Below are 24,728 nucleotides of genomic sequence, written 5' to 3' on the forward strand. Positions count from 1 at the left end.
ATGGATCTAGATGGGTCTCATTGGTACCAGATGACAGAACAAGGAGTAATGGTCTCAAGTTGCAGTGGGGGAGGTTTAGGATATTAGGAAAAACTTTTTCACTAGGAGGGTGGTGAAGCACTGGAATGGGTTACCTAGGGAGGTGGTTTTTAAGGCCAGGCTTTACAAAGCCCTGGCTGGGATGATTTAGTTGGGGATTGGTCCTGCTTTGAGCAGGGGGTTGGACTAGATGACCTCCTGAGATCCCTTCCAACCCTGATATTCTATGATTCTATGCTGCTTAGCCAGTCGATCCCCACCCTGTAGCGGTGCATGGGATTCTTCTGTGCTAAGACTCTGGGTCTTCACTAATCAAGGACTACCACTGTGAGTGGGGTGCGCTGGAGGGAGATGGGAGGGGCACCTTAAAGGAACTTTTGGTTGCTCGACTCAAGAACCTGAGGCAAAAGACACTTCCCAACATGCTGTAGGGTAGGTGTTTTACTCATAGTTTTATGTTATAAATCCTGTTTGTGGCATTTTCCCAAGTTAATGGTGGGGGGCTTTCCTCCTTTTATAAAAAAGCTTCTGTTCTGCATTGAGACTCTGTGCTTGCAGGAGGGGACGTTTTGCCTCGTAGAAGCACCCAAGGGGTGGTGTGTAATTGTCCCAGGTTACTGGGTGGGTGCTGAAGCCGGATCTGTGTTATATTGCTGGAAAGGAACCCCTAGATATTGAACCCGGCCCTGGTCACTTCCAACACCACTGGCAGAAGGGTTACATGGATATCGACTTGTGATATACACAAAAGAAGAAGACTCCCCTCACTGACATGCAGCCACTTCTGGGGTAGGACATGGCTGCTGAGAAACGGGACAGGGAAATATGTAGGCTGTGTAGGACAGGAAGTGAGGAAGAATTGCATCTCCTGTGTCCAGCTGTTGGGGAAGTTACAGGTTCAGGGCTAATTTCCTGAGATGCAAATCCGCCGGAACACAGTGATTAGGAACTGGACTCTTGAGAAATTGGCCCTGGATTTTTAGTTTGAGTGAGCAGCTGCAGGCTCCGTTGACACCAAATCCAACCAGTGGAAGCTGCAGTTACCCAGGTCCCCATTGTGCCGCAGAGGAGTCTGGCCCAGAGATAACTAGACTCCAAATTGCAGAGGGCACAGGGTTGCCTAGAGTTTTATGGGAATCCCCTGGGTGAGATATATGCACAATAGCTCGCCAAAGGTGGTATGTTAGGTCTCTACCAAGAGCCAGCAGCCCACTGATCACTCTAATGGGGGCAAGATGTTTGTATGGGACATAGTTGAAAAGAGATGTAAAATGTGGAATATGAGGCTCCAGAAGTGTTGAAGTGAAACTTGTCACCTGCGCCATGGCAATCCCTTCGGCTGAGCCAATCAGCACATAGAACAAAGCACAGCCGTGGAGACAGGTTATATTCACTGTCTGGGCCCAGTGGGGACCTGAGAATTTACAAAGACAAAGGACCCTCAGCACAAGTCTCCGAAAAGAGACCTCCTCTGGGAAGAGAGAATGGTCTGTACCTACAAAGAAAGAGGAGAGGGGACAAGAGCTCCCTTTCACCCAGGAGGCAACTGACAGTGTTTGTCTCAGGAACAGGAGATCACAGCCAAGCCTGGAATGAAACCCTGGAAGCACTGTGGGGTGAATGTTGCTCTACCAGACAGAAAAGTATCTCGTTCAATGAGTCTAAGCTATAGTCAGCATGGTATGATTTTATTTGCCATGGAACTATTTCTTTCCAACTCTTCTCCTTGCTATTCCTCGAATCTCTACACTTTGTGAAATCACTTGTCCTTGGTGTGACTATGAAGAGATTTAGGACTGTGTGTTGATTGGGGCAGAGATGGGAGGTGGAACTGGTCAGATGGGGGCCCTGTTCTTTGGGAGCAGCAGATCTGTGACTGCTGTGAATGCCGAGTGGGACAGGGATTGGGTCCTGCAGGGGGACGCTCGGAGTGCCGAGGGATGAATTGTGCCTATTGCCAACCTGGAGTGAGGTCACCCCGCAAGGCCTAGAGGGCACGGCTTGTGTGGCTTGTGGTCGAGGGAGTTGGAGAGCAGCCCCCCAGCGGGTACAGACCAGGCTTCCTCATGCTAGGGGCCCATGGCACTGCACTGGGGCATTAGTGCCAGCACAACTGCAAAGGGCGAGCACCCCCTACTGACACCCCCCTACTTGCAGCACAGGCCCCCTAGCACCGCACTAGGGCACTGGGGCCAGCACTGACTTCAAGGGGAGAGTGTGAGCATCCCCTGCTGAGCCCCCACACCGCTCCCTGCAGCACAGGCCCATAGAACCGCACAGAGGAATTAGGGTCAGCACAGTCTGAGAGGAGAGCGCTCCCTACTGGAACCGCCATATTGCTCCCTGAAGCACAGGCCCCAAGCACCATGCTGGGATCAGCTCTGGCTGTGAGGGGACAATGCCCAGTAATGAGCTTCCCACCCTGCTCCCTGTAACACACATGGTGGTAGTTGAAGGTTACCTGAGCACACAACACCGGCATCTTCTCCGTGGTTACAGTTATTGTCTCCCCAAGACAGAGCCCTGCATACGGTGAGGGCAGCTTCTGTCCCTGTGCAGTGAACGTCATCCAGCCAGATACGGTCTGATCCTCGCCCAAATCGAGCCCCTGCTGGGGCTGATAACGCCGTCCCACAGCCCAGTTGCCTGCACACGACTCCAGCATCAGTTATGTCCCAGCTGTCATCACACACGGTTCCCCACTGCTGGTTGTGAAGCACCTCGACTCTCCCAGCGCAGCGACTCGGGCAATTCACCAGTCGGAGTTGAGCCACTTCCGAAATTCCTGAGTCTGCAAACACCCCAAGGGAATAAACACTCAGGGAGGTTCCTGTGCATCTGATCACTAGTGATGCTGGGGAACGTAGCACCTCCCACTGACGGGTCTGAACAGCCTCTGCAACAGCCTGTTAGGGGTTCACTCCCTGTCAATTAATCGCAGTTAACTCATGCGATTAACTCAAAAGATTAATTGTGATTTAAAAAATTAATCACCATTAATCGCAGTTTTAAACAATAGAATACCAATTGAAATTTATTGAATATTTTGGATGTTTTTCTTTGTTTTCAAATATATTGATTTCAGTTACATCACAGAATACAATGAGTACCGTTCTCACTTTATTATTATCCGTCATGTTCGGGATATGGGGGGTGCCGGTAAATGAAAAATGCCGGTCAACTAAGAGGGAGGGAGTTTGGGTGCGGGAGCGGGTGCGGGGCTGGGGGTTGGGACACGGGAGGGGGTGTGGAGCACGGACTCTGGGAGGAAGTTTGGGTGCAGGAGGGGGCTCAGGGCAGGCAGTTGGGGAGCAGTACCGAGTGGGGGGTGCTGGATCCGGGGGCCACTCACCTCGGGTGGCTCCCTGAAAGCGGCAACTTCTCCTGGCTGCTCCTGGACGGAGGCGCGACAGGGGGTTTGGCACATTCCCTCCACCCGCAGCTCCCATTGGCCATGGTTCCCAGCTGATTGGAGATGTGCAGTCAGCACTGGAGCGGGGGGCGGGCAGCACGCAGAGCCGCCTGATCCGCCTCTGCTTAGGAGTAGCCAGAGCCCGGGACAGGTTGCCGGAGCCTGGATCCAACACCCCACACCCACTCCTGCGAACTAAGCCCCTCTCACACCCAAAGGCCCTCCCAGAGCCCTTGCTCCGCACCCCCTCCTGCACCCAAACCCCTGCCGGCCCCGCGCCAACCGGACTATAAACTGGCATTTCAATGAAGATCAGAAATGCCGATTTATAGAGCTTTCCAGTTGGTGAAGTGTCAGATAAAACAGCTTGTACTTTATTTTGGATTACAGATATTAGCACTGTAAAAATGGTAAAAGAAATAGTATTTTTCAATTCATCTCATACATGTACTCTAGTGCAATCTCTCTATTGTGAAAGTGCAACTTACAAATGTAGATTTTTTTCTTACATAACTGCACTCAGAAAAAAAAACGAATCTAAAGCGTAGAGCCTACTCGTTCTCTCAGTCTTACTTCTTGTTCAGCCAATCGCTCAGACAAACACGTTTGTTTACATTTACGGGAGATAACGCTGCCTGCTTCTTATTTGCAATGTCACCCTGTGACGGGGCAGCCCCACCCCGCACTAGACCCAGCGGCGTCAGACCAGTAGCTCTCACGGAGGAAGTCCTGCCCCATTCGTACTGGGCATGCTCCAAGTGCTCTGGGAGTACAAAAGGAGGGAATTCAGCTCAGTCCGTGCTGGCGGCCGCAGGGGAAGGACCTAACCGGGAAGCTCCTGCAGAGGACCAGCTAACACTCTTGAAGCTGCTGGGAACGGAGGCTTCTACATGCCGGCACGATCCCCTACTGTGGGAGGAACCAGGGGAGGCGACGGACCTGGAGACCCGCGGAGAACCCTGGGATTCGTGGGAGACCCCAACTCCCGAGCCGGTAGGAAGCGACCCGGGGTGGGTGGGGTGACGGACTGGTACCTTGCACCCAGTAAACCTCAGCGTGATTTGGTAGGACCCCCCCGCTGAGCCAGTAGTAAGGTCCTACTGCCCTGCAACGAGGGCTACTTCTATGGACTCTGGCCACTGGGCCGTGCTGCCCTGTAACGAGGGGCGTAAACCCTCACACACCCAAAAGTGAGAAGAGGCGTTCGCATGGCACTTTTGCAGGTGGCATTGCAAGGTATTTATGTGCCAGATATGCTAAACATTCACATGCCCTTTCATGCTTCGGCCACCACTCCAGACGACATGCTGCCATGCTGATGATGCTCATTAAAAAAGCAATGTGTTAATTTAATTTGTAACTGAAATCCTAGGGGGAGAATTGTGTATCTCCTGTGATGTATTTTACCTGCATTCTGCCATTTCTTTCATGTTACAGTAATCTCGGATGATGACCCTGCACATGTTGTTCATTTTAAGAACACTTTCACTGCAGATTTGACAAAACACAAAGAAGGTACCAATGTGAGATTTCTAAAGCTAGCTACAGCACTCGACCCAAAGTTTAAGAATCTGAAGTGCCCTCCAAAATCTGAGAGGGATGAGATGTGGCGCATGCTTTCAGAAGTCTTAAAAGAGCAACACTCCAATGCGGAAACTACAGAACCTGAACCACCAAAAAAGAAAATCAACCTTCTGCTGGTGTCGTCTGACTCAGATCATGAAAATGAACATTTGTCAGTCTGCACTGCTTTGGATTGTTATCGAGCAGAACCCATCATGTCCTCTGGAATGGTGGTCGAAGCATGAAGGGACATATGAATTTTTAGTGCATCTGGCACGTCAATATTTTGCGACGCCGGCTACAACAGTGCCATGTGAATGCCTGTTCTCACTTTCAGGTAACATTGTAAACAAGAAGCAAGCAGCATTATTTCCTGCAAATGTAAACAAACTTGTCTGACTGAGCGATTGGCTGAACGAGATGTAGGACTGAGTGGACTTGTAGGATCTAAAATTTTACATTGTTTTATTTTTTATTGCAGTTATTTGTAAATAATTCTACATTTGTTAGTTCAACTTTCCTGATAAAGAGATTGCACTACAGTACTTGTATGAGGTGAATTGAAATACACTATTTCTTTTGTCTCTTTATTACAGTGGAAATATTTGTACTCAAAAATAAATATAAAGTGAAATAAATGGTATTCTCCTATTCTGTAAAGGCGCGATTAATTGAGTGATTAATCATGATTAATTTTTTAATAACTTGACAGCCCTACTCCTCACCACTGCCATGCAGCCATCTGTGGGGTGAAACAGGGTAGATGAGAGATCGGGCACAGAAACTCATGGGCTGTATAGGAGAGGAAGTGAGGAAGAAATCGTCTCCAGTCACAGCAGTGGGGGATATTACAGGTTCAAGGGTAATTAGCTGAGATGGAAATGACCAAAAGTGACAGGGATAGGAACCCCACACTTCATAAACGGATCCCTGAGTGGCTGCAGGCTCCATTCAACACCAAATCCTGCAAATGGGATCTACGTTTACACAGCGCCCCATTGTGCTGTAGTGGGGCAGGGGGATCAGAGCAATCAGCGACATGGAGGCTCTCTCACTGAGGTGCACGTACTGCTCCCTGCAGTGCAGGCCCTAAGTGCTGTGCTGGGGCATTGGGTTCAGCACTGACTGTGAGGGCAGGGCGTCCCCTAGTGAGTCCCCATCCCGCTCCCCACAACACCCACAGTGACGGATGCAAGTTACCTGAGCACACAACACCAGCAGCTTCTCCGTGGTCACAGTCATTGTCTCCCCAAGGCTGAGTCCTGCATTCGGAGAGGGCAGCTTCTGTCCCTGTGCAGTGAATATTATCCAGCCAGATGGGATCAGAGCCTCCTCCAAATCGAGACCCCCCCCCCCCGGGGCTGATAATGCCGTCCCGCAGCTCAGCTGCCTGCACACGACGCTGGCCTCAGTTAAATCCCAGCTGTCATCACACACGGTTCCCCACTGCTGGTTGTGAAGCACCTCGACTCTCCCAGCGCAGCGACTCGGGCTGTTCACCAGTTGGAGCTGAGCCAGTTCTGAAATGCCTGAGTCTGCAAACACCCCAAGGGAATAAACACTCAAGTAGGTTCCTGTGCATCTGATCACTAGTGACCCTGGGGAAAGTAGCACCTCCCACTGAGGGCTGTGAACAGCCTCTGCAACTGCCTGTTAGGGGTTTACTCGCCACCACTGACATGCAGCCACCTCTGGGTTGGAACAGGGTAGATGAAAGACAAAGCACAGAAACTCATGGGATGTGAAGGAGAGGGAGTGAGGAAGGACCATGATTCCAGTCACAGTTTGGAGGATATAACAGGTTCAAGGGTAATTAGCTGAGATGGAAATCACCAGGAGTGATGTGGGGAGGAGCCCCACACTTCATAAAGGGATCCCAGGTTTCTCTTGCCTCTGAGCGGCTGCAGGCTCCATTCGACCCCAAATCCCACAAATGGGATCTACAGTTACCCAGTGCCCCATTGTGCTGTAGTGGGGCAGGGGGATCAGAGCGATCAGTGACGGGGAGGGTCTCTCACTGAGGTGCACGTACTGCTCCCTGCAGAGCAGGCCCTAAGTGCTGTGCTGGGACACTGGGGTCAGCACTAACTCCAGGGGAAAGGCTCCCTTGTGTGGTCCCCAAACTGCTCCCTACAGCACAGTCCCTTCACCCACATGGGGGTCAGCACTGACTGCGAAGGCAGAGCAGTCTCTCAGGAGCCCGCACGCTGTCCCTACAGCACAGGCCTCTTGCAAAGCGCTGTTACACTGGGCTCTGAACTGACTGCCCCCTATTGAGCTCCTACCCCACTCCCTGCAGCATCCACCGGGATGGCGGAGGGTTACCTGAGCACACAACACCGGCATCTTCTCCATCGTGACAGTTATGGTCTCTCCAAGGGCTAGCCCGGCATTCGGTGAGGGCAGCTTCTGTCCCTGTGCAGTCAACGTCATCCAGCCAGATGGGGTCAGATCCTCACCCAAAGTGAGCCCTGCCTGGGGCTGATAACGCCGGCCCACAGCCCAGCTGCCTGCAGACGACTCTGGCCGCAGCTAAATCCCATTTGTGATCACACACAGTTCCCCACTGCTGGTTGTGAAGCACCTCGACTCTCCCAGCGCAGCGACTCGGGCCGTTCACCAGTCGGAGCGAAGTCTGCTCTGAAATGCCTGAGTCTGCAAATGCCCCAAGGGAATAAACACTCAGGTAGGTTCCTGTGCATGTGATTGCTACTAACGCTGGGGAACTTAGCACCTCCCACTGACAGGTCTGAACAGCCTCTAAACACAGCGCCTGCCTATCAAGGACTCACTCCCCACCTCTGATATGCAGCCACCTCTGGGATGGAATAAGGCAGCTGAGAGACCGGACACAGATACTCATGGGCTGTAGGAGAGGGAGTGAGGAAGAACCCTGTCTCCAGCCACACTGTGGGGGATATTACAGGTTCAGGCAAATTAGCTGAGATGGAAATCACCCAAAGTGACGGGGATAGGAACCTCATACTTCAAAAAGGGACCCATAGTGGCTGCAAGCTCCATTCGACACCAAATCCTGCAAATGGGATCTATGGTTACCCAGCGCCCCATTGTGCTGTAGTGGGGCAGGGGGATCAGCGCGATCAGCGATGGGGAGGGTCTCTCACTGAGGTGCATGTGCTGGTACCTGCAGCGCAGGCCCTAAGTGCTGTGCTGGGACACTGAGGCCAGCATTGACTGCGAGGTGAGAGCGCCCCCGGCTGAGCCCCCATCCCGCTCCCTGCAGCACAGGCCTGTAGAACTGTGTGGGGGAAATGGGGTCAGTGCTGACACCATGGGAAGAGCAACACTTACTGTGACCCCGAACCGGCTCCCTGCAGTACAGGCCCTTAGCACCATGCTGAGGCACTGGGGTCAGCGCTGACTCAGACAGGAGAGCTGGGTCTGTGCTGAAAGCTTCCCAGCCCGATCCCTGCACCACCCTCAGTGACATGATGGAGGAGGGTTACCTGAGCACACAACAGCGGCATCTTTGTGGGTACAGTTACTATCTCCCCAAGGCCGAGCCCTGCAATTGGAGAGGGCAGCTTCTGTCCCTGTGCAGTTGACATTAACCAACCAGATAGGGTCAGATCCTGGCCCAAAGTGAGCCTCGGCGCGGGTTGATAACGCCGTCCCACAGCCCAGCTGCCTGCACACGACTACGGCATCCTGTAGGTCCCAGCTGTCATCACACACGGTTCCTCACTGCTGGTTGCGAAGCACCTCGACCCTCCCAGCGCAACGACTCGGACCATTCACCGGTCGGAGCTGAGCCACTTCTGAGATGCCAGCGTCTGCAAACACCCAAGGGAATAAACACTCAGGGAGGTTCCTGTGCATCTGAGCTCCTGTGTCGCTGGGAAACGTAGCGTCTCCCGCCGATGGGTGTGACCAGTCTCTGCACACAGCCACTGCCTTTCAAGGGCTCCCCACCATAGGCGCCCACTGCATGGGTGCTCCAGCCCTGGAGCACCCATGGGTAAAAATTGGTGGGTGCTCTGCACCCACCAGCAGCTCCCCGCCCCAGCTCACCCCCACCTCCGCTCCGCCTCATCCCCTGAGCGCGCCGCGTGCCCGCTTTCCTCCCCTAGCTCCTAGCGCTTCCCGCCGTGAAACAGCTGTTTTGCGCAACAAGCGCTTGGAGGAAGGGGGGAGGAGCGGGCACACGGCGCGCTCAGGGGAGGAGGTGGGCCGCGATTTGGGGAAGGGGTCCAATAGGGGCATGGAAGGGGTGGAGTTGGGGCGGGGACTTTGGGGAAGGGGTTGGAATCGGGGCGGGAGGGGGCGAGGCGGGGATGGAGTCGGAGTGGGGGGCGCGAGCTCCCACCAGCGTGGGGAAAAGTTGGTGCCTATGCTCCCCACCACTGACCAGGCTAATCACTTGGGTAATGTTGAAGTTTGTCCACCCCCCTCCCAGCCAGCTGTCACCTGGTTGGGGAGACTGGATGGCAGTCTGACCTACTGCTCCCACTAGAGCACTTAAAAAGATCACCCCCCGCACCGCTGGCAGGAACCTTCTGGGGAGCAGATTTACACCCTCACTCCTGGCGCTGGTATTCGCTGCAGTTGGAGTTGTCAGAGTTGGAGAGCTGGCCCCCAGCGGGCACAAGCAAGGCTTCTTCATACTAGGGACGATGGCACCACACTGGTGCATTGGGTCCAGCACAACTGCAAAGGGAGAGTGCCCCCTACTGACACCCAGCCCTCCTCCCTGCAGCACAGGCCCCTTGTCCCCGTACTGGGGCACAGGGGCCAGCACTGACTTCAAGGAGAGAGCGCCCCCTACTAAGCCCCCATGCCATTCCCTGCAGCACAGGCCTATAGATCCGCAGAGGGGAATTAGGGCCACCACAGAGTGAGAGAGGAGAGCGCCCCCTACAGCAACCGCCATATAGCTCCCTGAAGCACAGGCCCCAAGCACCATGCTGGGGTTAGTAATGGCTGTGAGGGGACAATGCCCTATAATGAGCTTCCTACCCTGCTCCCTGCAAAACGCACAGTGATGGATGAGGGTTACCTGCGCAAACAACACCAGCATCTTCTCCATGGTGACAGCTATTGTCTCCCCAAGGCCGAGCCCTGCATTCGGAAAGGCCAGTTTCTGTCCCTTTGCACTGAACCTTGTCCAGCCAGATACGGTCAGATCCTCGCCCAAATCGAGTCCCTCCTGGGGCTGATAATGGCATCCCACAGCCCAGCTGCCTGCACACGACTCTGGCATCAGTTATGTCCCAGCTGTCATGACACACGGTTCCCCACTGCTGGTTGTGAAGCACCTTGACTCTCCCAGCTCAGCGACTTGGGCCGTTCACCAGTTGGAGCTGAGCCTCTTCTGAGATGCCAGAGTCTGCAAATACCCCAAGAGAATAAACACTCAGGGAGGTTCCTGTGCATCTGATCAGTAGTGATGCTGGGGAATGTAGCACCTCCCACTGACGTGTCTGAACAGCCTCCACACACAGCTACCGCCTATCAGGGTTTCACTCCCCACCACTGATATGCAGCCACCGCTGGGGTGCAGCTGAGAAATAGGCGAGAGAAATCTGGCCCAGTCATTTAGGGAGGACACGGGGAAGAATTCTGCATCTATTCACAATGGTGCCAAATGTTAAAGGTTCATCAGCTTAGATGCTAATTGGCCAGGAAAATGGGGTCCCTACTCCTTGTGAATGGCTGCAGGCTCCATCTGACACTGAATCTGATCAGCAGGATTCATAGATTCCCAAGGCCCAAAGTGCCCACTGTGACCAGCTAGTGTGCCCTCCTGGGTAGCACAGGCCAGAGACCTGCCCCAGAGGGCAATATGCTGTTTATGCAGGAAATGGGAAAGAATTAGGCATCTCCCATGCACTACAGGCCTCAAACCGAGGTCCCTGAACTACAGCCTTACGTGTCCCAGCACGATGAGATGAGGGAATTGTAGCTAATGGCCCACCAGCAGAGGCCCACCCACCGGGGCAGGTGACTAGAAGCTGACTGCTGATTGGACAGACCCCAGGCACCAGGTTCCTGCCTCCTCACCCGGTTCCTGCTCCTTGCTCCCGTTACTACCTCTTGTTCCTGGCTCCTCACCCTAAGTCCAGTGACAAACTCTGACAGTGGCTTGCCCCTGGGCAAGGCTTCTGACTCTATTTCTGTCTTTCACCTTTGGTGTGACGTCCAACCATGATCCCGATGCCACCCTGGTTCTGACCACTAGGCAAAACCACCGTGTTACTGGCCCTGACAGTGTCCAATCCCATGTGTGCGAAGGGTAACATTGGCTAAATGTGTTCCCATCATGCTCCCTTCAGTACAGGCCCTTAGCACTGGGCTGGGGCACAGGAACTCAGATGGGGCACCAGGGGCTGCGCTGAAAACTTCCTCATCCACTCCCTGAAGCACCCACTGTAACAGAAGAGGTGAGGCTTACCTAAGCACTCAACACCGGCATCTTCCACATGGTTACAGTTATGCTCTCCTCAAGGCCGAGCCCTGCAATCGGAGAGGGCAGCTTCTATCCCTGTGCAGTTAACCTCATCCAGCCAGATACGGTCAGTTCCCTGTCCAAACTGAGACCCACGTGGGGCTGATAATGCCGTCCCACAGCCCAGCTGCCAGCACACAACTCTGGCCTCATTTAAATCCCAGTTGTCATCACACACGGTTCCCCACTGCTGGTTGTGAAGCACCTCGACTCTCCCAGCACAGTGACTTGGGCCATTCACCAGTCGGAGCTGAGTTAGTTCTCGGATGCCCGAGTCTGCAAATACTCCAAGGGGATAAACACTCAGGGATGGGCTAGAGGAAAGGAATATGGGGCTTCTTCCCTATAGTTTGCCCTGGCTCCCATTCAGTCCCAGTGTGGCAGACTGGCTGGCTCAGGGAGGCTGAAAACGGGACACTGGGGGGTTCCTCTCTGGAGGTCACCAGTTCTGATCTAGCCCCAGGCATGGGGAAATGGCTGATTCATGGGATGGAGAATGGGACACAGGGTGTTTCCCTCCAGCAGATGCTTGCTCCAGTACAGTCTGTGCGAGGGGGATGAGCTGACGCAGTATATTGGGGGAAGGAGACCTGGAGCTTTTCCCCTGGAGGGCACCAGTTCCCCAACTCAGGCAGGGGCAGTGGCTGGTGTGGGGGGAACAGGCACTGGGCTTTTACGTCTGGGGCCCTGGGTCCAAGCTGGTAGTGAGTGGAAGTCGCAGCCATTGCAGCTCTCTGATGCCCAAAATGTGAAATGAGCTGCTGGGGTTAATTCCCCTCCATGACAGGACAGGTGTGTGCAGGCCAGGCCAGCCCTCAGTCTGAGCGGCTCCCAGCCGAGGGGCAAAGAGCGTAATTGGTCAGGAGACTGAACTGCCCTTTGCCCCTGCCTGGGCTCCCTCCCTGTCTGCGCCCCGACGCCCCTGCCTGACCAAAGCCAACAGCAGCAGCTTCGTAGGGGTGTAGTTCTGCTTATCCAAAAGCCTCCACTGGGGCTGACTCGGCTCCTCTATATTCCACAGCACCCAGACAGACAGGGCTGGGCCCGTGCTGAACTGAGCACCCTCCTGTGGTGATGGCACCATGGCAGCCCAGCTTCTGACACCCCACCCCCACTTCTGACAGGCCTCAGCTAGCATCACAGTGGCCTGGTGTCAGTACACAGCACCTCCACTTGCCCGGTGGAGAGGTTGGGGCCACGCACCAGCTGCAGCCAAAGCTGAGCTGAAATGGGTCTAGCAATAACTAAAGGCAAAACTATCTGTTGGGGGCATATCATACCCCCAGCTGACGTGGCCCAGCCAGGAACTGACAGAGCCCAAATTTCACTCAGACTTACTAGGCAAGGGTGAGCCCTTGAGATGCTGGGTGGCCTGGGTATTTTGACTGGCACCTGAAATCCAGGATGCCCTGTGCTCTGCTACACAGCCCGCATTGTTAACAACTCATGGGTGGGGAAACTGAGGCACGTAGTGAGGAAATGCAGGGTGAGTTTGGTGGAGGCAGGATTTGAACCCAGGTCACCAGCTCTATATTTGAACCACTAGATTAAATAATCTCTTCTTTGTCCTTCCTCACTCCAATTTATGAGTTAGCTGCACACCGCAGCATGTATCCTGCACACACAGACAGACCACAACCCTCTGCCTATGTTCGTATTTACCTGCCATGGAGAATCCTGCCATGGAAGCTGAAAGAAAGCAAAGACATGAGGTAAGTCTCTGTCTCCATGGCTTGACGTTTCAGGGATCTCCAAACACTGGCTGATGTAAGCAGTGGCCTGAATGAGCTCTCCCCTGCCTCTCTTGATGCACTGGGGGGAAAGGTCTGAGCAGCACGTCATATTTCACTGACCCAGGCTACTGACTCTCAGGGAGGTGGATTGCCTACACTGATGGGAGAGTCCCTTCTGTCAGCACTGGTAGCATCTATATGGACACGCTACAGCTGCCGAGCTGCCACTGTGCCACTGTAATGTTTCAAGTGTAGAGAAGTCTTAAGTAGCTGGCAAAAGAGAAGACCTGGTGAGCAATGTCAGAACCAGTGACACTGCACAAGTCCTTCCAAACCGAGCCACCTGCTTTCACACTGCCTGCACCGCTGAAGGTCCCATACACCCTGCTCCCCTCAGGCCTGGCTGGGGATAGTGTCCCCCGACCCTGGAGTGTGACAACACCACACGTCCTGTAATTGGATGCAAAAGAGTATTATACTGTTCAGCCACTAGGCGATGATGTGTGTAAAATACCTTATTTAAAGCTGATCTCCGCATATATGGGCTGAAAACTGTGATTTTGGGAATGCAAAGTTTGAAAATATCACAGACAAGCTGGTTATTGGGTTGACAGATAAAATCCTTTCACAACAGCTACAACTGAAGAGAGATTTAACTCTAGCCACAGCTATTCAAATAGCAAACCAGTCTGAATTAGTCAAACAACAGAACCAAAGGCAGGGGCAACTTGAAAAACATGAAACTAGCTTAGGCTATGTCTACACTATCACATGCTGAGGTATAACTTATGTTGCTCAGGTAGGGCCGGTGCAACCACTAGGCGAACTAGGCAGCCACCTAGGGTGCCAAGTGGTTAAGGGTGCCAAAAAACGTGCGCAGTGGAGGAAATGGAGTGGAGGTGAGCGGGGCGCAGGGAGTGCTGCCTGCAGCAAGTAACAGGGGTGGGCGCGCAGGAGAACCGCTCCCCACCCCAGCTCACCTCCGCTCAGCCTCCTCCCCTGAGCACACCGCCCCCGCTCTAATTCTCCTCCCTTCCCAGGCTTGCGGTGCCAAACAGCTGATTGGCGCCGCAAGCCTGGGAGGCGGGAGAAGGGTAGCGGCGCCGGCGTGCTCAGGGGAGAAGGCGGAGTGGGGGTGAGCTGGGGCGGTCAATCAGACTGACTTGGGGTGCTGGCTACTAGCGATTGGTCCTAATCTGGAGTTCTCTGATTGGCCAGAGGCCCTCTCAGTCCCAGGGTCCCAACTATTCCTTTACCCCTCCCCTCTCTCCTGGTATGGGGAGAGGGCAGGCAAACAACATTCCCCGCACTAGTGTGGGCAGCTGGCCCCTACACGACAAACATGTTTACAAGAGCCTTGACTCTGTTTGAGACCTGCCGGGTCTGGAACACGGTGACCATGTTCACGTCAAATTGGATGGAGAAAAAGGATGAACGGCTCCAGCTATCATCCAGGAAAAGAATTCAGCTCCCAGATCACATGTGACCAAGACTGATGGTGTTATGTAAAGCCTCTGCTCAAATGTAAGATCTGTAACTTCAATCGTTAAGTTCTGTAACCTTTTTGCAGACTTTGTAACTTTAGTTATTGTTATCATAGCCTTTTAAGTTTTGTAACCTTTGCAAGCTTTTTAACCTTTTCAGTTACCACTTGTATGAACCTCCAAGCTTTGCAATATTCCATCACGCAATTAGAGAGAGTGTGAACAAGGGAGTGTGTGTGGGAGATAAGGGAGTGTGAACAAGAGAGTGTATGTGGGACTGGGCGGAGAGGAACTGCAAGGAGAAAAGAGCCCGGAGCCAGGAGTCAGGTGTGTCTGATAAAACTGCCCTGAGAAGGCAATCACAGAGTGCTGTAAAGAAAAGAAGAACTTGGTATGCATGAAAGAACAAGGCCTGGGAAGGCTTCTCGGTGACGGACATAGAAGAAAAACACAATGTAAGTGTGGAAGTAGAGCAAGAACTGACAGGGATTTGAAGGGGATTTCAATGCAAACAGTCTCTTCTGTGAGCAAGAGTCAGGCTAGCTGTAACCCTAATAACGCGAAATTTGAAGAAGCGAGGATTGTGTGAGGCGAGTGGGAAAGAACTCTGTGAGAAGTTGTTGCGACCTTGTGTAGATAAGTATGGAATGTAGACTAGAGTCTAAATAAAGGTGAAAAATAAGATATCAGGATGATCTATGTATAAACAAAATGCAGCTGTTTCTCATTATTGTATGTAGCAAAAGGTATAAATGCTTGCTGTAATTGTTTACCTAGAGAGAGACCTGCCTAGGAAGGGGAAACCCTGTGTCCTAGTGCACTCTCTCCCTCTATGCAATTGCTTGAGAATAAAGTATCTGACTTTGCTGCACCCAAAAAGAGAGCGAGAACTCTGTTTTTCTCCGACAATTTGGAGGCTCATCCGGGATGGCAACGCCCGCTGAGACAGCTGCAACTGCTGCGGACCATTCCCCTTCGAACCCCATGGCGCCACAATAGAGGTAGGAGACCTTTTGAAATCTCTATTGGGGTGTCAGAGGAGGACTGTCCGTGGGGCCGTCTGTCCCTGTTGGGCTTACACCATCCAAACTTATTGACTATGCAGCAAGATCAGATGCAGAGCGGTACTGGGGAACTGTTTTGCCACTCCCAATAAGGTTGGTTTGAAGTGGTACTGAGGACTTAGTTTGCCACCCTCAATAAAAGCAGTTGTATGCGGTACTGGGGACTATAGTTTGGCCGCCCCCAATAAGGTTAATGCATAATGGAAATGCATTAGGTTAATGCACCGGTGCAGAGGGGTTGTGGTAATGCCCTCAGAGAAGAACACAGATGTATTCAGTCTGGACAGAGGGGTGGTGGTGACAGCCTCAGGTTAAAATAATAAAAGGAGGAAAAAAGATAAAAAGAGGAGAAAACCGATGCATCGTCGTATTTAGAAATAGAGGCCTTGGTGTGTGTGTGCGTGTGTGTGTGTGTACACTAGTGTGAATGTGAGTCACCAGAAGACGCCCAGAGTATTCTGTGAAGCTGTTGGCTCGTGACCAGAAATATTCTAAAGCAAGCCTGGTGACTCCGCCTAGAGGATCGGTAAAGGATCCGACCCACGGTGGGCTGCCTCTGGCTGGCATCGTCTGGCGAGGGAGCTGCCTGGGTCTAGGATTCTGTGAACCCAACTCCCCTCCTTTTTTCTCTCCATGTGAGCCACTGACATCTGATCATCTCACTGGAAGCAATGAGAGTAAGCGGGGCCGTCTCTCGGAGACTAGCCAACGCTCTTTGCTGAAGGGATGTGTAGGAGGGTCATGGCCATCCTCGTTAACCTCTTCTGTGTGAGTGCCCTTAGTTTATGAGCCACTAGCGGACAGGGTGTTCTCCCTGTGTGTGATTGGAAAATGGGTGGGGATCAGTCTAAGCATTCTCCCTCACCCCCTAAGGGTACCCCAGCATATTATATGTACGTAAATTATGGTCCTAGAATCTGCAGGTATTTAGACATTGGAATCTTTACACGCGTGAAAATCCATCTAAACAATGCCCACTAGAAGGTACCTTCAATCTAGATAAGATCATACATCTCAGAGGAGCTTTTAATCACCAAAAAAGCCTCGGACACACAATGGGAGCAATTTGTCTATTGAGGAAAGGAACGGGTTAATTTGAAATTCAACTTGGCCCAGAGATAAAGAGAGAGCTGCTCTGCATTCAAGGTCAAGAATCAATGCAGACCATGCCAAGTACAAAGAAAAACTGCTTTCGGCCCCAGCTGGCTGTGAAAAAATATAGACAGAGGCAAACCAAAGGCAATACTAGTTACAGGACTGAGATTACATTTGCAAAGCTTAACTGTCCAGTGAGATCCAACAGTCTGCCTTTGCGACCTTGGAGCCGGTGTGGTTTGGTGACACTGAAGAAGCCACAGGCAGCCTGCCTGGACTGGAATCTCTGAAAGAGACGCCGCAGGAGACCCCAGGGTGTAAAAGAACAGCCCTCCCAAGAGCGGAAGCAAGTTGGAGATTCTGGGCAAGCTGTATACAGGATAATCTCCCGTTCACCTCTCCCCCTTCTCTGGACGTTATACACAAACATGGCCAGTCTGGACGTACGTGTGTGAGTATGAAAGTAGCTTAGAGCTTGGGGCATTAATGTTTTTTTTCCCCCTGAGTGATGTGGGAGCGTTCCCAACACTCTCTGTTGTTGTTTTATTATTTTATTAATGAAGCTTTAAAATTCCGTCATATGGTGTGTTTTCTTTATTTTCCCCCAACGATCCTGCGGTGTCAGCCTGATCACCTGACATGAGGGATAGATTGGTAACAGAAATCTGTCAGTTTTGGTGGGAAATTGAGAAAGGGGGAGCCCTGCAGAATGCACACCATCTATTTGTTTTGCCCTTGTTATTTTATGTTTGCTTTGCTTGGTATTGTTGGTGTTATATGTTGAGGATTGCATGATTAAAAGTGTGCCCATTCTCAGCTGCAGTAAGTCTGAGAACCGGAGAGGGGTTTAGCATTCCTCTCTCCACCCCGGTTGACTGGGAAGGGTGTCAGGTGGATCTACCCCCAGTCGTAGCAGGACTGGGCAATAGAGAAGTTGGAGAAAAGGGAAGAGATGTGTACTCGATAACTAGAATTGAGCAATTAGAGTATAGATCATGAACCAGGCAGCAACTCAAACCTACGCCCAGGGCAAGTTGCAAGCCTTGAGACAGGACTTCCAGGCAGAAAAGGAAGCACTGGCTAAGCAAGTACCAGTCCTTCAGGGTCTTGTCAAAATTTAACCATTTGTGCTCAGCATATGCCGTAACAGCAATGTGTTTGCCACAAGAGAAAATTTAATAGTTAAACGCCAATGGGCCATGTGTTTTTGCCCAGGTGGCAAGCCTCATGAGGGAGGACTCGGGTAGCCTTGTGAGTAAGAATGTTTAAGGGAAGAGACCAGAAAGCATGGGGGCTAGTTGAGAAGCCCATCGTGCTAGCTAAATTGGTAGTGAAACAAGCTGGTGCTCATGGAAGGGACGCTTCAGTGAGAAAAGCAGGATCGGGCCCAATTGGGCAGGCAACAGAGTATTTGGAAACAGGTTGGAAACTTTTGAGGGCATAGTGGAAGGAAAGGAGTACGTAATTATAAGCATGGGGATTTCAAATCCCCAGGACAATAATTGGAATGGTAAAATCTGAGTTGATTGGGTGTCGTTTTGGGAGACAAGCAAATATTTTAAGGAAAGAGAGTGAGAAGTTAATTCTGTAGTTGCTAGAGAGAATCAAGCAGTTGAACTTTGTAAAATGCTAAAGAGGAAAGTTCTTGGTGTCTTTGAAATGTTTTAAATAAAGACCAAAGGTTGTGGCTGCAGCAGGGTAGTCAAAGCCAGGAGAATAAAAGATTTGAATTTGTTTTTGGGTAACAAAATAGCAGATAAAAGATCTGGTAAAGAGAGAGAAGGACAGTGCCCCTGGCTCTGTGTGGTTGAGCTGTCACTTTACTAGGGGTGCATGGAGATTTTGTAAGCATAAAAGAAACAGTTACACCTTGTGTAGAAATTAATGTGACTAGTGTTGTGGAAGTTAAATTATGGAGGAAATGTGCATTTTCCCCAGAACATGTGCAGTGTATATTGTAGCAGGGGTAAAAGAAATGCAAACCTACCATGCTATTTAATTAAAATCCTATTAGGCTCTAAGGGGCACTATAAGTAGTGTTTTCTTTCAGATCACTGTGTGTTTGAAAGCAGGAGTTAGAAGTAAAAGGCAATCAAAAGTCTGGGAAAGTTAATTGTTTCCCTTTTTAAGTAAGAATCTTTAAGTTGTGGATAGCTTTGGATCCAGAAGCAAGCCAGAAAGCATCTGTATTAATGTAAATTACCTAAATGATAAAGATAGAAGACATTGAAACCTGTGCTGCCTATGAAACAAATACAAGAAAATATGGGGTAATTCCTCTGTTTTGCCTGAAATCAACAAGAGTATGTGTATATAAAGGAAATATTTTAAGCAATGACTGACTACCCCAGAAGGGGTAGACCTCTGTTCTTTTGTCTTTCAGATAATCAGAGAAAACGGATGCCAGCTGAACAGCATTGAATGTACCATGCATTTACTGGCACAATAGGAATTATGTTCTGTGTTCTATGTTCTGTCTTGTGGCGTTTGTCTTGTGGCCAGAATTGTTGGGTTTAATATTTTCATAAGACAGTCTAGTTCAAAATTAAATAGCAGGGTTAAATAAAAAATCAGCTACTTGTTTTATTCAACGTGGAATACAAAGAGTTTGGATAATATCAGGAAAATGTGATATACTAAAGTCTAATACATTTGCTTAAGTAAGAAAAAAAGAAATTTCATTGGCCAGATCTTTTAATTGAAAAAATTGTTGTTAAAATTTGCATACCAACAGTCTTTGGAAGCAAGGACATGAAAGGTTAACCCACTCCCCATATTGCACATGGGATCCTTCTGGCTACCTCAGATTTCTAGCCAGAGGGCTGGGGAGGGAGGAAAGCTATTGGACACCAGAGGTTGTACTGAGTGAATTCCTCAAAAGTGGGTGTGCTCGTCCTGGCTTGTTGCTCCAAAGCTCTGTAATAAAGTTATTTTACTGGAAGGGTATATGTGGCTTACATTGAATAATAAGACTAAGGTACTGTATAATGGCAATGTGTATGTGTTCATTGTTGGGAAAAGGTGTATGAGTGAAGAGTGGAAGTTTCCTTTGTAGGTTAAAAGAAGCCAAGAAGGGGAGAAGGAAAAAGAACAGAACGAATTAACTGGGAAAAAAATACCTAGCAAGCTCAGTCCAAAGATAAGATGCTGGCCCCGTTCAAGGACACTGCTCACAGCTAAGACTTGGCTGACAACCAAGAAAAAGGGGGGGCCTGAATGTACCCAAGCAGCTATGAGATCTGCAAACCACTGCCAGGCATTAATGAAATGTGTTAGATTTCTTTTCTCACAGGTAAAGAAGCGCTACCCAAAGACCCTAGCAGCCCTGCCACTCCTTGGAACCAGGAGACTGGATCTATGTAAAGGTCCATCAGCGAAAGACTGCCCTGGCTCCATGCTGGAAGGGCCCTTTCCAAGTCCTGTTAACCACCAACACTGCCATGAAGTGCCATGGACTACCTGCCTGGACCCATGCTTCGCACTGAAAAAAAGACCCCTCCACCTCGGGAGGATTCTCCTACTGATGATTAGCCTATTTCTCCTCCTAGCTCTGCTGTGCCTTCTGGACAGCAGGGAAAAAGGACAAGGTGAAGTGCTAGTAACCTCTCCCTTGTCCACTGACAGACCTACTGTGCCTTTGGATTTTTCTAGAAGAAGCAAAACCATTATAGAGTGATGTGCTGGTAACCTCTCCCCTGTATGATGCTGAATTACGACTGTTTCAGGAAAAGAGAAGAAGAAGCACTCGCTCCATTGAAACCACCAAAGTCCAGGGATTCCTGCCTACAAAAGACATCAAGAACTGACCCTGGTAAAGAAACAAAGAATTATACACTGGCAGGAAGAAACTTGTGGGACCCATGCTGGGGAATGTATTGATTGGATTTGGGGGTTTATTCTACAGACTGCACCCTTTGTTTTGGATAAGTCCTTCAGCATGTATTGCCCTCCCTAATTGGATTTTAAATGACAAGTACCAAAGGCACCTTGTTGCCAGTGCCCCTGCCATCTCCTCCATTACACTATTACCCCTGTAATACATCCAAATACAGACAATGCCATATATTTGATAAAACCAATGGCCAAGGCCTTCACTCTTTAGTGATTTATTTAAATATTGTTTGGGTAAAAAATTATTTTTAAGGTTCAGGATATCCCATATAAGCGAACAATTGAGTGGAAAAAAACTGGTCAGAGGAGATAAAAGTATATGATATCACTACAAATGAACCCCAATAATCTGTAATTGAAATTGATGGGTTCTATAGTGAAGTAAATATGATGGCTGTCCCTGGAGTTTGCAATGTGTTAGATGAAAGAGGCCCTTATTGTTATTTAGTCACCCAATTAGTGAATAATTTAATGAATACCCAAAGAGTTTGTTCTGCCACCGGAAATTTTACCTGTATTGAAATTATTCCAGTGACTGATAATGTAACCTGTACTCTATTGCAATATACCCCCCCCCCTTATGCCATTAATATTAATGCCTCCCGGAAGTATATAAAGGTGTACAACCAACAGATGTGGTATAGTACTACGGCAAAGAGAGATGTATTAGGATATCGATGGACTGTGATTAATACTATACTAGGGACTGTCAAATTTACATTGACCTTATCCAGTTTCCAGATCCCAAATTGCTCACAGGGAGCTGCCATTAGATTAGCCCAACAGAGTGCCTGGGTTAGTTCCTCTAGAAAGAAGAGGGACTTGACCAGATCCCTATGGGATGGGGCTAATAGTGCAGCAGCAATTTGGAATATTTTTAAGAGCCAAGAACATGATGAGAAATTGGGGCAACTAGAAAAGGCCACTGGTCTTATTTCTGGAGCACAGCTGACCCAGGTGCAAGCTGGAGTTGATGAATTACATGTTATTTCCACCCTTAGTTAATAATCAGGAGCTGTTGACAGAGATGGTATTGAAGATCACTGAGGCTGGGAAGGTATTGCAGTGGGATTTGGCATGTTCAGAATTCAAGATTTCCTGAATGACCAGCTGATGGCCATTCAGAGTGATCTGGAGCATGAGGCATAGCCTACTGCCCTTACAGATACCTCAGGAATGCCATCTGCTGTGTGGCCATGGAGACATACTTGGAGATTTTCAGGATGGAGTTGTGTATACACAAAATGCTCCTCCCAAGCATATGGGCCGGTAGGAGGGATGTGGGCTCCCACATACCGAACCCTGCCGGGTCCATGGGGAGGATGCATGTGGTACTGGATTATTCCCCATGATGTCTGGGAGATTAGACCACCTGGTATGCCTAGCCAATTTGTTGTTAGTGCTCCTGGAATAACACCCGACATTAGGATGGGGATAGGGAATCAATGGACATTTTGGCCGTTAGAACCTCCACAGCTTCAGTGTATACATAAACTGAAGCCAGGGGAAGTTGTCACTGTTCATGACAATGTTTGCTGGGAGGGTAGGGGACAAGGAACTACCCTGACAGGACACCCACTATTTCAAGGTAATGATAGCTGTGTGTATGTTAAAACCACCATGTTGCGAGATATACATATTAATCAAGAATCTCTGAATTACAACGGCAAATTCATATGCTTCAAAATATATATCAAGTTGAAAAGAATGCCTTTCATACAGCTTATAGAGTGTCTACTTTATGTACTAAGTATGATGTATTGTGCTTTGTGACTAAAACTGTACAACTTGTCATAGAATGCAGTACAGTCTAGAGAAGAGTTAACTCGCACACACAAGACAGCCTTCATGGTGGAGATATTCAGATGTGATTTTTCAGGAGACCACACATCATTAATAATTGAAAAGACACATTCAACAGGCACTGTAGTACCAGGCAGAGACAGCACAAATTCCACAGCCTTGGCTAGATCTGCGTTTTGTACTGCATTACGGTCAATCTCTCTCGAAAAATCTTCTGCCACCTTTCGGTGATGGGCGTTCTCTGATGGTTCCAGACTGAAAGACAACTGGAGACAATTGATTTTGCACTGGACCCCTTGTCAGAGATGATTCTCATACAACATATTTAAGGTGGGAATTCTGATGTGGCATGCAGCGAGGCTGACTTGCAGTTGCTCCCACGGCGGCATATTCCTTAGCAAAGCCCACTCAAACTTTTCGGTGCACTCAAAGGCAGGTCTCCAGTGCTCTAAGTAGGACAGGCACGTTGTGTAAAAATTGTCAACTACATCGTAAAACTCCTTTTCTTTCATTTGCCTGCATTCTACAAGAGTGTGCAGTAGGTTCTTCACTTCCGTTGTGACAAATCTTTCTCCAAGCCTCTCTGATAAGTTAACGTGCAGGGAATGTATTTGCAGTGCCACTTCTGTCACTGACACATCGTTTTTCTCTATCATCTCTGTTATGTTTTGGAACATGGCAGTTTTGTCTGCTGACAAATAGAAGCCACAGTTGAGTGGCAGGATCATCAAAGAGCTTCTGTAGCAGTGTTGGGCATTTAGCTTGAGAAAGAAAATATGCTTTAAGCCCATCAAAATTGAGAAAATCCTGTGTTGCTGGTCTCGATGAGAGGAAGCGTGTGCTGCCATGCTCTAGTAATTTGGTATACTCAATTTCAATAAATCCACAGAAGTCTTTCAGCTCTTCAACACGCACTGTGTAGATCTGAAAGTATTTGTAAACCTTTCCAGCAAAGATCTCCACATCTAAAGGCAGACAATCAGTTCGGAGTTATGCACAATATGTGCACCGCACCCAATACTGAAGATCTCTTTTCCTAAATTGGCCTGGAGATTTCACCACAAATTGTTTTTCCCACAACGTCTGGCACCCCCAAAGTTAATGTTGGTGTTGGCTGCACAAATTCCAACAATCTTGTCACTAAGAGAGTACTTCTCGATCACTTGCTGGATGAATGCACACTGCAAATCTGATGGTTCCCTGGGTAGAGATGAAAAGTCAGTAATTTTTGTGCAAACTCCACCCAGTGGGAGAAAATACCGTATAAGAACAGGAAATAGTTTTTGCTCCTTTTTGTTCGATGCATCCACACTAAGCATAATAAAGGACCACTCAAGCTGCATTTTTTCAATGGATAAAGGGGCTAAGACGTTGCAAGTGATTGCCTCAGATTTTGTGCAAGCAGATGAAAACTTAGATTGGTATAGTTTCCTAATTAATTGTGATGTACAGTCACTAGACCGGAAACTGTGTCTGTGATGCACTGAGTGGTAAGCAAACACTCCCTCACTGGCAAAAACTTTTTTAGCTTCTGTGTCTTACCTCAGAAAAAATCCTGAAACACTTGGTGTTAAACACTTACTTTTATCAGCATCTCTGTGTTTCTTGCTTTGAAGGTGTTGGGCAATGTCATTATGACCGCTTCTAGCAATGGAGAAATGTGCTGCACATGTCTCACATACAACTTTGCTGTTGTCCAATGTTGAAGTGTCTTTTTTTAAAAACTTGAACGGTTTTTGGAGGTCTTCATTACAATTACACAGATGTTTCCTAGACATTTTTATAGCAAAAAATGACCACACACCAACTGTTGATTCTTCTAAGGACACAGGTATTCACAAGCTCTCCCTCCCCCCCCCCCCCCACACACAAAAGGAACAAAAGCATCACCTGGCAACATCATGTGACTGGTGGCAGCATTGCCTTCACAGCTGGGCAATGGAGAGCATCAGCTGCTTGCTGGCCTGCCTGGCTCTGAAGACAGCACCCCCGCCAGCAGCAGCAAAGAAGTAAGAGTAGCATGGTAGTATTGCCACCCTTACTTGTAACACAACCAGCCCTTGACAAAGGAGAACATGTGTGTGAATGAACTGTGTGTGCTCCTTGTAGGGATGTTTTGGATACATATCAGTCTGCCTCTGGCTGGCACCCTGCTCCTGACAGACCCTATTTTGCTGA

At 49.6% G+C, this 24,728-nt stretch overlaps 1 pseudogene; it reads right to left on the bottom strand.

Moving 5' to 3' along the window:
* Positions 1-24,728, bottom strand: part of LOC135892885 (deleted in malignant brain tumors 1 protein-like) — a 70,376-nt pseudogene that overhangs the window by 14,092 nt on the left and 31,556 nt on the right.

Source organism: Emys orbicularis, chromosome 21, assembly GCF_028017835.1.
Source record: "Emys orbicularis isolate rEmyOrb1 chromosome 21, rEmyOrb1.hap1, whole genome shotgun sequence".
Taxonomy (NCBI): Eukaryota; Metazoa; Chordata; order Testudines; family Emydidae; genus Emys; species Emys orbicularis.